A 9,828-nucleotide genomic window follows, 5' to 3' on the forward strand; every position below is an offset into this window, starting at 1 on the left:
CTACTCCTGTTCTCTCTCTCTCTCTGTCTCAAATAAATAGAATCTTAAAAAAAGGAAAAAACATATTGTTTCAGCACATTTAACTAAACATAACTGATAGTTTGTTTTCACACCCCTGGAGCCTAATCTCCTTGGTTGCCTCCTAGTTTGCAAGAAGCCAGAACCAGGGACACCTGGATGGCTCAGCAGCTAAGTGTCTGCCTTTATTTGGCTCCGGGCTGGCTCCGGGCGTGATCCCGGTCTTGGGATCAAGTTTCGCATCCGCTCCCTGCGAGGAGCCTGCTTCTCCCTCTGTCTATGTCTCTGCCTCTCTCTCCGTGTCTCTCATGAATAAATCAATAAAATAAAAATAACTAACTAACTAACTAACTAAATAAATAAATAATAAAATAAAATAAAATAAAATAAAATAAAATAAAATAAAATAAAGAAGCCAGGACCAATTGATAGGTAACACTGAATAGAATAAGACTACTTGTAAGTAGAATTGATTGCTACAGAAATACTAATACAAAATACTTTTCGTAAACACTGAGTCCTTGATAGAATATATCCTCAGTTTGCTTAGTGTTTTTAACTCTGAGGCTGTGTACAGGAGTATGAAAATGTTTTTATAAAGTCCAATAATTTTGTGATCCTCCCTAGGCACATCCAGAGAGTTCCAGATTAATGGGCAGATGACACTGCAGCGTCATTGAAAGAACATGGGCTTTTGACTCAGCCAGATGGCCTTTGACAAGTTATTAACTTGCCTGAGTGTCAATTTCTTTACGTGGAAAATGCATATCACTGTTAATCCAAAAGATTGTAGAGAAGATTAAAATAGAAAGTGTTTGCAAAACGTCCACCACAGTGCATGGTGTACACTGGGAGTTCAAGAGAAGATGCTCATTATATGAAACCTAACTTCCAGAACATTTAAAAATGCACTTTAAAAATTACAATTTTTATTTTCTATGCATTTCCAGGTTAGAAAGTGCATTTAATGTTAATAAGAGCCCTGTTAGATAGGAAATGTACTTATTATATTGTAATTTTACAAATGAAAGATCTGAGAACCCAATAGGTATACAGCTTACCCTAAGTAATCCAGTCAGCAAGTGGCGGGCATTGGGGAAAAATGTGGTTTTTCTCCTCCCTAAGTCAACTGCTGTCTCAATGTGTAAAATAGTCATGACTTTGGAAGAATTAAAATACAAGTATAAAAGGGGGAAAAATTGTAACTGGGGATGAATAATTTGTTATTTATAATCACCATGCAATTTCTATGGAGAGCTGATCCTAAGGTCAGCCCTTTGTTACCAGAGTTGCATTATAATTGTGAAGTTAAAAGAATAAGAAAAAACTGAATTGCTCTGCTGCACAGGAAAAGGGAGACCTGTTGGAGGTGTGGCATACTTGATTTGGTAGGCCCAAGCCAACAAGGTAGCCCAGTGGAAAGCTGGGTCTGAGGGATGAGGGTACTGGTGGTTGAAGAACTTTAGAGGGACAACAGAGATACCTCATTGATACTTTCTTAGAATTTTGCTTTTGGGTGTAATGTAAAACTAACCTCCACTCCCCAAACAAATCATCAGCAAAATATCAGTTTATTAATACTGCTGGTAGAGTGAATTCTCTATCAGGGTATAGAAAATGACAAGATAGAGAGGAGGGGCAAGATGGCGGAAGAGCAGGGTCCCCAAATCGCCTGTCCCCACCAAATTACCTAGATAACCTTGAAACCATCCTGAAAATCTACGAATTCGGGCTGAGATGTAAAGAGAGACCAGCTGGAACGCTACAGTGAGAAGAGTCCGCGCTTCTATCAAGGTAGGAAGACGGGGAAAAAGAAATAAAGGAACAAAAGGCCTCCGAGGGGGAGGGGCCCCGCGAGGAGCCGGGCTGAGGCCGGGGCGAGTGTCCCCAGGACAGGAGAGCCCCGTCCCGGAGGAGCAGGAGCTGCACCAACCTTCCCGGGCGGGCGGAAAGGGGCTCGCAGGGAGTTGGAGCAGGACCCAGGAGGGCGGGGATGCCCTCGGGCTCCCGGGGACACTAACAGACACCTGCGAGCGCAGGAGAGTGCGCCGAGCTCCCTAAGGGCTGCAGCGCGCACGGCGGGACCCGGAGCAGCTCGGAGGGGCTCGGGCGGCGGCTCCGCGGAGGGGGCTGCGGGGCGGGAGCGCGAATCCAACAGCGCAGGCCCCGGAGCACAGGGCGCCGGGACACAGCCCAGGATCCGGCCTCCCCCGGGACAGGCAGAGGCCGGGAGGGCCCAGGACAGCAAGGACGCTCCTGCCCCGAGCTGAGCAGATCAGCGGCCCCGCCCCGGAGCCTCCAGGCCCTGCAGACGGAGAGCCGAGAGCCCCGAGCCCCGTAGTTCCTGCGGAGGCTGAATCCAGGCTTCCAGAGTTGCCATAGCAACTGCGGCTGTTCCTCCTGGGGCCCCACGGGGTAAACAACCCCCGCTGAGCCCGGCAGCAGGCAGGGGCAGAGCAGCTCCCCCAAGTGCTAACACCTGAGAATCAGCACAGCAGGCCCCTCCCCCAGAAGACCAGCTGGACGGACCAGTGGTACTCCCCCGTGTTCCAATACAACTTGTTTTTGGCCACTCTGCACTGAGCAAAATGACTAGAAGGAAAACCTCACTTCAAAAGAAAGAATCAGAAACAGCCCTCTTTCCCACAGAGTTACAAAATCTGGATTACACTTCAATGTCAGAAAGCCAATTCAGAAGCACTATTCTACAGCTACTGGTGGCTCTAGAAAAAAGCATTAAGGCCTCACGAGACTTCATGACTGCAGAATTTAGATCCAATCAGGCAGAAATCAAAAATCAATTGAATGAGATGCAATCCAAACTAGAAGTCCTAACGACGAGGGTTAACGAGGTGGAAGAACGAGTGAGTGACATAGAAGACAAGTTAATGGCAAAGAGGGAAACTGAGGAAAAAAGAGATAAACAATTAAAGAACCATGAAGACAGATTAAGGGAAATAAATGACACTCTAAGGAAGAAAAACCTACGTTTAATTGGGGTTCCCGAGGGCGCCGAAAGGGACAGAGGGCCAGAATATGTATTTGAACAAATCCTAGCTGAAAACTTTCCCAATCTGGGAAGGGAAACAGGCATTCAGATCCAGGAAATAGAGAGATCCCCCCCTAAAATCAATAAAAACCGTTCAACACCTCGACATCTAATAGTGAAGCTTGCAAATTCCAAAGATAAAGAGAAGATCCTTAAAGCAGCAAGAGACAAGAAGTCCCTGACTTTCATGGGGAGGAATATTAGGGTAACAGCAGACCTCTCCACAGAGACCTGGCAGGCCAGAAAGGGCTGGCAGGATATATTCAGGGTCCTAAATGAGAAGAACATGCAACCAAGAATACTTTATCCAGCAAGGCTCTCATTCAAAATGGAAGGAGAGATAAAGAGCTTCCAAGACAGGCAGGAACTGAAAGAATATGTGACCTCCAAACCAGCTCTGCAAGAAATTTTAAGGGGGACTCTTAAAATTCCCCTTTAAGAAGAAGTTCAGTGGAATAATCCACAAAAACAAGGACTAAATAGATATCATGATGACACTAAACTCATATCTGTCAATAGTAACTCTGAACGTGAATGGGCTTAATGACCCCATCAAAAGGCGCAGGGTTTCAGACTGGATAAAAAAACAGGACCCATCTATTTGCTGTCTACAAGAGACTCATTTTAGACAGAAGGACACCTACAACCTGAAAATAAAAGGTTGGAGAACCATTTACCATTCAAATGGTTCTCAAAATATATCCTAAAAACTATAGAACACTTCTGAAAGAAATTGAGGAAGACACAAAGAGATGGAAAAATAGTCCACGCTCATGGATTGGCAGAATTAATATTGTGAAAATGTCAATGTTACCCAGGGCAATTTACACATATAATGCAATCCCTATCAAAATACCATGGACTTTCTTCAGAGACTTAGAACAAATTATTTTAAGATTTGTGTGGAATCAGAAAAGACCCCGAACAGCCAGGGGAATTTTAAAAAAGAAAACCATATCTGGGGGCATCACAATGCCAGATTTCAGGTTGTACTACAAAGCTGTGGTCATCAAGACAGTGTGGTACTGGCACAAAAACAGACATATAGATCAATGGAACAGAATAGAGAACCCAGAAGTGGACCCTGAACTTTATGGTCAACTAATATACGATAAAGGAGGAAAGACGATCCACTGGAAGAAAGACAGTCTCTTCAATAAATGGTGCTGGGAAAATTGGACATCCACATGCAGAAGAATGAAACTGGACCACTCTCTTGCACCATACACAAAGATAAACTCAAAATAGATGAAAGATCTAAATGTGAGACAAGATTCCATCAAAATCCCAGAGGAGAACTCAGGCAACACCCTTTTTGAACTTGGCCACAGTAACCGGAGAAGGACAAACAGTGTATGTTCTCATTCATTTGGGGAATATGAATAATAGTGAAAGGGAATATAAGGGAAGGGAGAAGAAATGTGTGAGAAATATCAGAAAGGGAGACAAAACATAAAGACTTCTAACTCTGGGAAATGAACTAGGGGTGGTGGAGGGGGAGGAGGGCGGGGGGTAGGGGTGAATGGGTGACGGGCACTGAGGGGGGCACTTGACGGGATGAGCACTGGGTGTTATTCTGTATGTTGGTAAATTGAACACCAATAAAAATTAATTTATATAAAAAAATAAATTTTGAATAACAAAAAATAAATAAATAAATAAAATAAAATAAATAAAATCTTTAAAAAAAAAAAAGAAAAGAAAATGACAAGATATATTACAAGTTAGTTGGAATTGTTTCTGTCTTCACCCCGTTGTATCTGGGTTACAAAAAAGAGCGAATTGCTATCCTAATCTTTACAGACAATTAAGGGTACTCTTTAATTATCTTTGTGTGTTCACAGATGCAAATGCTATGGATTCTGATATGGCAGAGCAGCTGATAGAAGGAAGGAAGGCAGGCTGAGTGGAGCGTGCATGCATCTTCCAAATGGGACTGCCTCAACTCAGACCTGACAGATGGCTTCAGTGAAGAAATGAGTATCAGCAGATCTGATTTTTTTTTTCCAAAAAGAGAAAAAAAATTACAAAACAACTGCTGGTCATGAAATATTATGTGGACTTTTTGGATTTTAAAATATCTACCATATTTTAAATACACAATGAAATAAGCAAACATCAAACACTGTGTTGGCCAAGCAAAGCAATATACAAGCTGGGTATGCCTCTGAACCACCTGCTTCCAACTTCTGGTGCCAGTATTCCTCTTCTTTCACATGCTACAAATGAAGTTGACTTCATGTATACTATTATATATACATCCTAAACACCCCCAACTAGGGTTTTCATAAGAAATCGTATGACCTTGGGAGAGTATCTGTCTTCTCTGTGCTTCTGTTTCCTAATCTACAAAGTGGGAAAAATCATTGTCCTTACCTCATAGGATTGTTGTAAGGATTCAATGTATTAATGCATCCTTCTCTTCGTTCAATTCTCAGTTGTCTTCTTTTATAATCACTCAAAGTCTGTATTTAGCTCTATCTACCTAATCTCTAACCAACTATGACATCACTCACCAATAGTGGCATTGCCCAAAAAGGAGGTTTTCTCTATATATTTTCTTTTAGTCCCTAGCCCTAATCAATATACAAGTTATGTTTTTGACCAGTACCATGTCTCTCCAAATTTACTTAAGGCCACAGGTACATTTCTTTCCTTTTGCAGGGGTGGGAGGGTATGGAAAGGCAGAAGAAGAAGGAGAGAATCTTAAGCAGGCTCCAAGCCCAGTGCTGACCCTGACTCAAGGGTGTATCTCACTCTCTGCAGATCATGACCTGAGCCATGACCAAAATCAAGGGTCAGGTACTTAACCAACTGAGCCACCCAGGCGCCTCACCACAGGAACATTTCTAACTGAACTCTAGTAAGATATTCCTTGCTAGTGTTCCTACTATATAATGCTGGGCAGGTGGGCTTTTTACTGGCACTGTTTTAATCTCACTGGTTTTGTCCTAAAAGTTCTGTATTCACTCTTCATCCACTACTTATGACCAAGCCAATTTTGTTATCAATTTTTTTTAGTTTACAAAAATAAATGCTTAGAAAAATTCAAATAATGTGAAAAACTAAAACATGATTTTTTTAAACCAGTGAAATCCTCACAAGATAAAACTACCACATTTTACATGCTGTTTCACAATGTGCTTTTTTCATGCATCATTGTGTTGTGGACATTTTCTCTAGTCAATCAATTTTATTCACTAAACAAAAGTGGCATCATTTGTAAATAGCTTCCTAACATTCTCTTATGTGGAAAACTCATGACTTAATTAACCAAATATCTATGGATGGGCATTTACATTATTCTCATTGTTTTGCATTTATAAGCAAGGCAAAGACAACTATTTTTATACATGTCTTTCTTTTTTATGACGATTTAATGATGATGTATTTCTAGTACAGGAATTTCCTGAGTATATATACATACATAAAAATTTTATACTTATTGGTAGATAACTTTCTGGAATATTTTACTATTTTGGAACTTGAAGAGACCAAGAATGTGTGTTCATTTTCTTACATGCTCACCAATACTGGATATTTCAATTTTCTCTTTAATTCTTTCACTTTTGTTAGGCTCACAAAAGCAAATGACATCTCATTGTTGGTTTTCTGTTTGTCTGTCTGTTTGCATTTCTTTGATCAAAGAGCTTTTCATACATTTATTGACAGATTTTTGTTTTTGTTTATGAATTGTCTGTTGCTGCTTTTTGCAAACATTTCTATCAGAACATTCATTCTTTTTCTTATTAATTTATAAGGACTCATTTTTAAAAATAATTATTCATTTATTTGGTGGGGGACAGAGGGAGAGGGAGAGAAAAACAAAAACCGACTCTGTGCTGAGCACTGAGCCCAACATGAGGCTTAATCTCACGACCCTGAGATCATGACCTGAGCTGAAACCAAGAGTAGGGTGTGTAACCTACTGCACAACCCAGGCATCCCTAAAAGGACCCTTTTTATATAAACTCTTTGACAGAAATACTGCAAATATTTATGCAGATATTTCCCTGTTTGTCAATTTGCCACCAATTTCTAGTAGGTTGCTGAGGAACGGTGATAGTAATTAGTAAAACTGTTATGTAGCCTTCACTATGTGCCAGGCTATGTTCTAAGTTAATTGCATGTGTTAGCTCACGTAATCCTGGCCACAAACCTAGTATTATTATTCCTATTTTCAGATGAGGAAACTGAGATATAGAGCAGGTCTGTGACTTGACCAAGGTTCTACAACTAGTGGTTCTTCTGCCAGGATTTGAAACACTGTCATCTGGCAACATCCATGCTCTTAATTACTGCCAAAGGTCAATAAAGTCAGATACCAGCTAAAGTGGTAAGGATAGATTTTATTGAGTAATACTATTACAATACAGAAAAGAGTTCAACATGAACTCTAAATTCAACTTCAATTTGTGTAAAAGTGACTGAGTAGAAGCCAAACACAACAGAGTATATACTGTATTCTTCAATTTATATACAATTTTAAAACAGGCAAAATTAATAAGAGATGTTGGATGTCAAAATAATGGTTACATTTGGAGAGGATGTGGGTAAAAGAGGTGATTCTGGGGTCCTGGTAATAATGTATTTCTTAATCTGGGTGATTTTATAAGTATGTTAATTGTGTATAAAATTTATTAAATCACGTAAACATTATTTGTGTACTTTTAAGTACACATATATGTAAACACGTATAAACAATTACGTTTATATTAATTAGTATTAATATAGTATTATCTAATAGATCAATATTGTAATAATTATTTATAAAAGAGAATATTCCAGAAATTCATCAAGTTAAGGATTTTGGCATTTAAAAAATCCTGAACCTGGGACGCCTGGGTGGCTCAGCGGTTGAGCATCTGCCTTCAGCTCAGGGCATGATCCCACAGTCCCGGGATCGAGTCCCACATCGGGCTCCCTGCATGGAGCCTGCTTCTCCATCTGCCTATATCTCTGCTTGCCTCTCTCTGTGTGTCTCTCATGAATAAATAAATAAAATCTTTAAAAAAAACAAGTACATGTATACAAATGTATATATATATATAAATATATAGTTCATAAAATTTTCTGATATTACTTTTATATTTGGCATCTGGTATTGTTGAAAATATAAGAATAGCCTAATCATTTTTTCCCTTAGTAGATGACTATAGGAGACACTTAGTTGCCTATGTATTAGCCAATTCCCTTTTACTTCTTACTTGCCATCAGAGTCCATTGTTAATAACAGAGCATGAAAATGTCAGGTACTCACTTCCATAGCCTCCCTTATAGCTATAGGATAATGGTAATATGGCCTTGTTCTAACTCAATAGATATAAGGGTATTTAGCTAGATTGTTCTAAGAAAGATTTTCCTTGGGGCACCTGGGTGGCTCAGTTGGTTGAGCGTCAGACTCTTGATTTCGTTTCAGGTCATGATTTCAGGGTCAAGGAATCAAGCTCCACATTGGGCTCTGAGCTCAGTGCAGAGTCAGGAATTCTCTCCCTTTCCATCTGCCCCCCCCCCCCCGCCCTGCTACTCACACACATGCATACATACTCTCTCTTTATAATACTAATAATAAAAAAGATCTTCCTCACTAGTAAATGGAGACAGAGGTGTGGAGAGAGAGGCTGAGTCGAGATGCTATCTGCTTCCATCTGTCACACAGACCTCACTGGAGCTGCCACCACTATGGATGCTCATGAAGATCTGGTGTACCAGGTAAAGCTGGCCAAGCAATCTTTGTGATAGGATGAAATGGTAAAATTAATAAAGAAAGTAGCAGGGATGAATGTTAAGATGACACTCAAAGAATGAACCCTTCTATCTGTTGCATACAAACATGTGATTGGAGCTAGCTAGAAGATCCTCTTGGAGACTAATCAGTAGCATTGAACAGGTAGAAGAAAACAAGGAAGGAGTAGACAAACTGAAAATAATTCAGGAATATTGGCAAGTGGTTGAGATTGAGCTAGGGTTGGTCTTTTATGACAGTTTGGAAACATTGGACAAACACTTTGTTCCAGTGGCTAACACTGGAGAGTCCAAGGTTTTCTATAATAAAATGAAAGGGCACTATTACAGGCATCTGGCTGAATTCCCTATAGGAAGGAGGCTATGGAGAACAACCTAGTTGCTTTAAAGCCACTAATGATATTGCAGCTGTAAAACTTGGGCCACCACATCTCACTCACTTAGGTCTTGCTCTCAATTTTTCTGTATTCTACTGTGAAATTCTTAATTCCTCTGACCATGCCAGCAGTTTGGCCAATGTGGCTTTTGGTGATGCAGTTACAGAAATGAATATGTTAAGTGAAGGAAACTCTAGAACTCTATACTTATGATGCAGTTGTCACGTGATAATCTGACACTGTGGATTTCAGACATGCAGGGTGATGGGAACGAGCAGAATAAAGAATTTCTGCAGGATACAGAAAATGAAAATCAATGAGACCTAAAAGCCAACAAGAGAAACCATCTCTGACCTCCCTACTCCTTCTCATCCCCTCCCCGCGACTGCCCCGTTGCCTTTGGAAATTCCCCACTGTCACTGAGGAACCCCAAATCTGACTTTTACATTTGATCTCAGAATTTAGGTTTCTGCCCTGCTGGGTTTTTAAAAACATTTTTTCAAAAATTCTTAAAGGCAAGAATGCACGTCGGTGGGTATACTGGTTCTAGTTTTTCGGCTCTTTAAGACACTCGCAGAACTGCACAGAAACTTTTTTCAGCATTACTGTATTATCTTCTGCCAGATGGGGCAAGATCAC

The 9,828-nt window shown here is 40.5% G+C and overlaps 1 pseudogene; it reads left to right on the forward strand.

Annotated features, from left to right (window-relative positions):
• The first annotated feature begins 8,749 nt into the window (after nt 1-8,749).
• LOC129518831 (14-3-3 protein epsilon-like) lies at nt 8,750-9,509 on the forward strand (annotated as a pseudogene).
• Nucleotides 9,510-9,828: the final 319 nt, after the last annotated feature.

Source organism: Nyctereutes procyonoides, unplaced genomic scaffold, assembly GCF_905146905.1.
Source record: "Nyctereutes procyonoides isolate TBG_1078 unplaced genomic scaffold, NYPRO_anot_genome, whole genome shotgun sequence".
Classification (NCBI taxonomy): domain Eukaryota; kingdom Metazoa; phylum Chordata; class Mammalia; order Carnivora; family Canidae; genus Nyctereutes; species Nyctereutes procyonoides.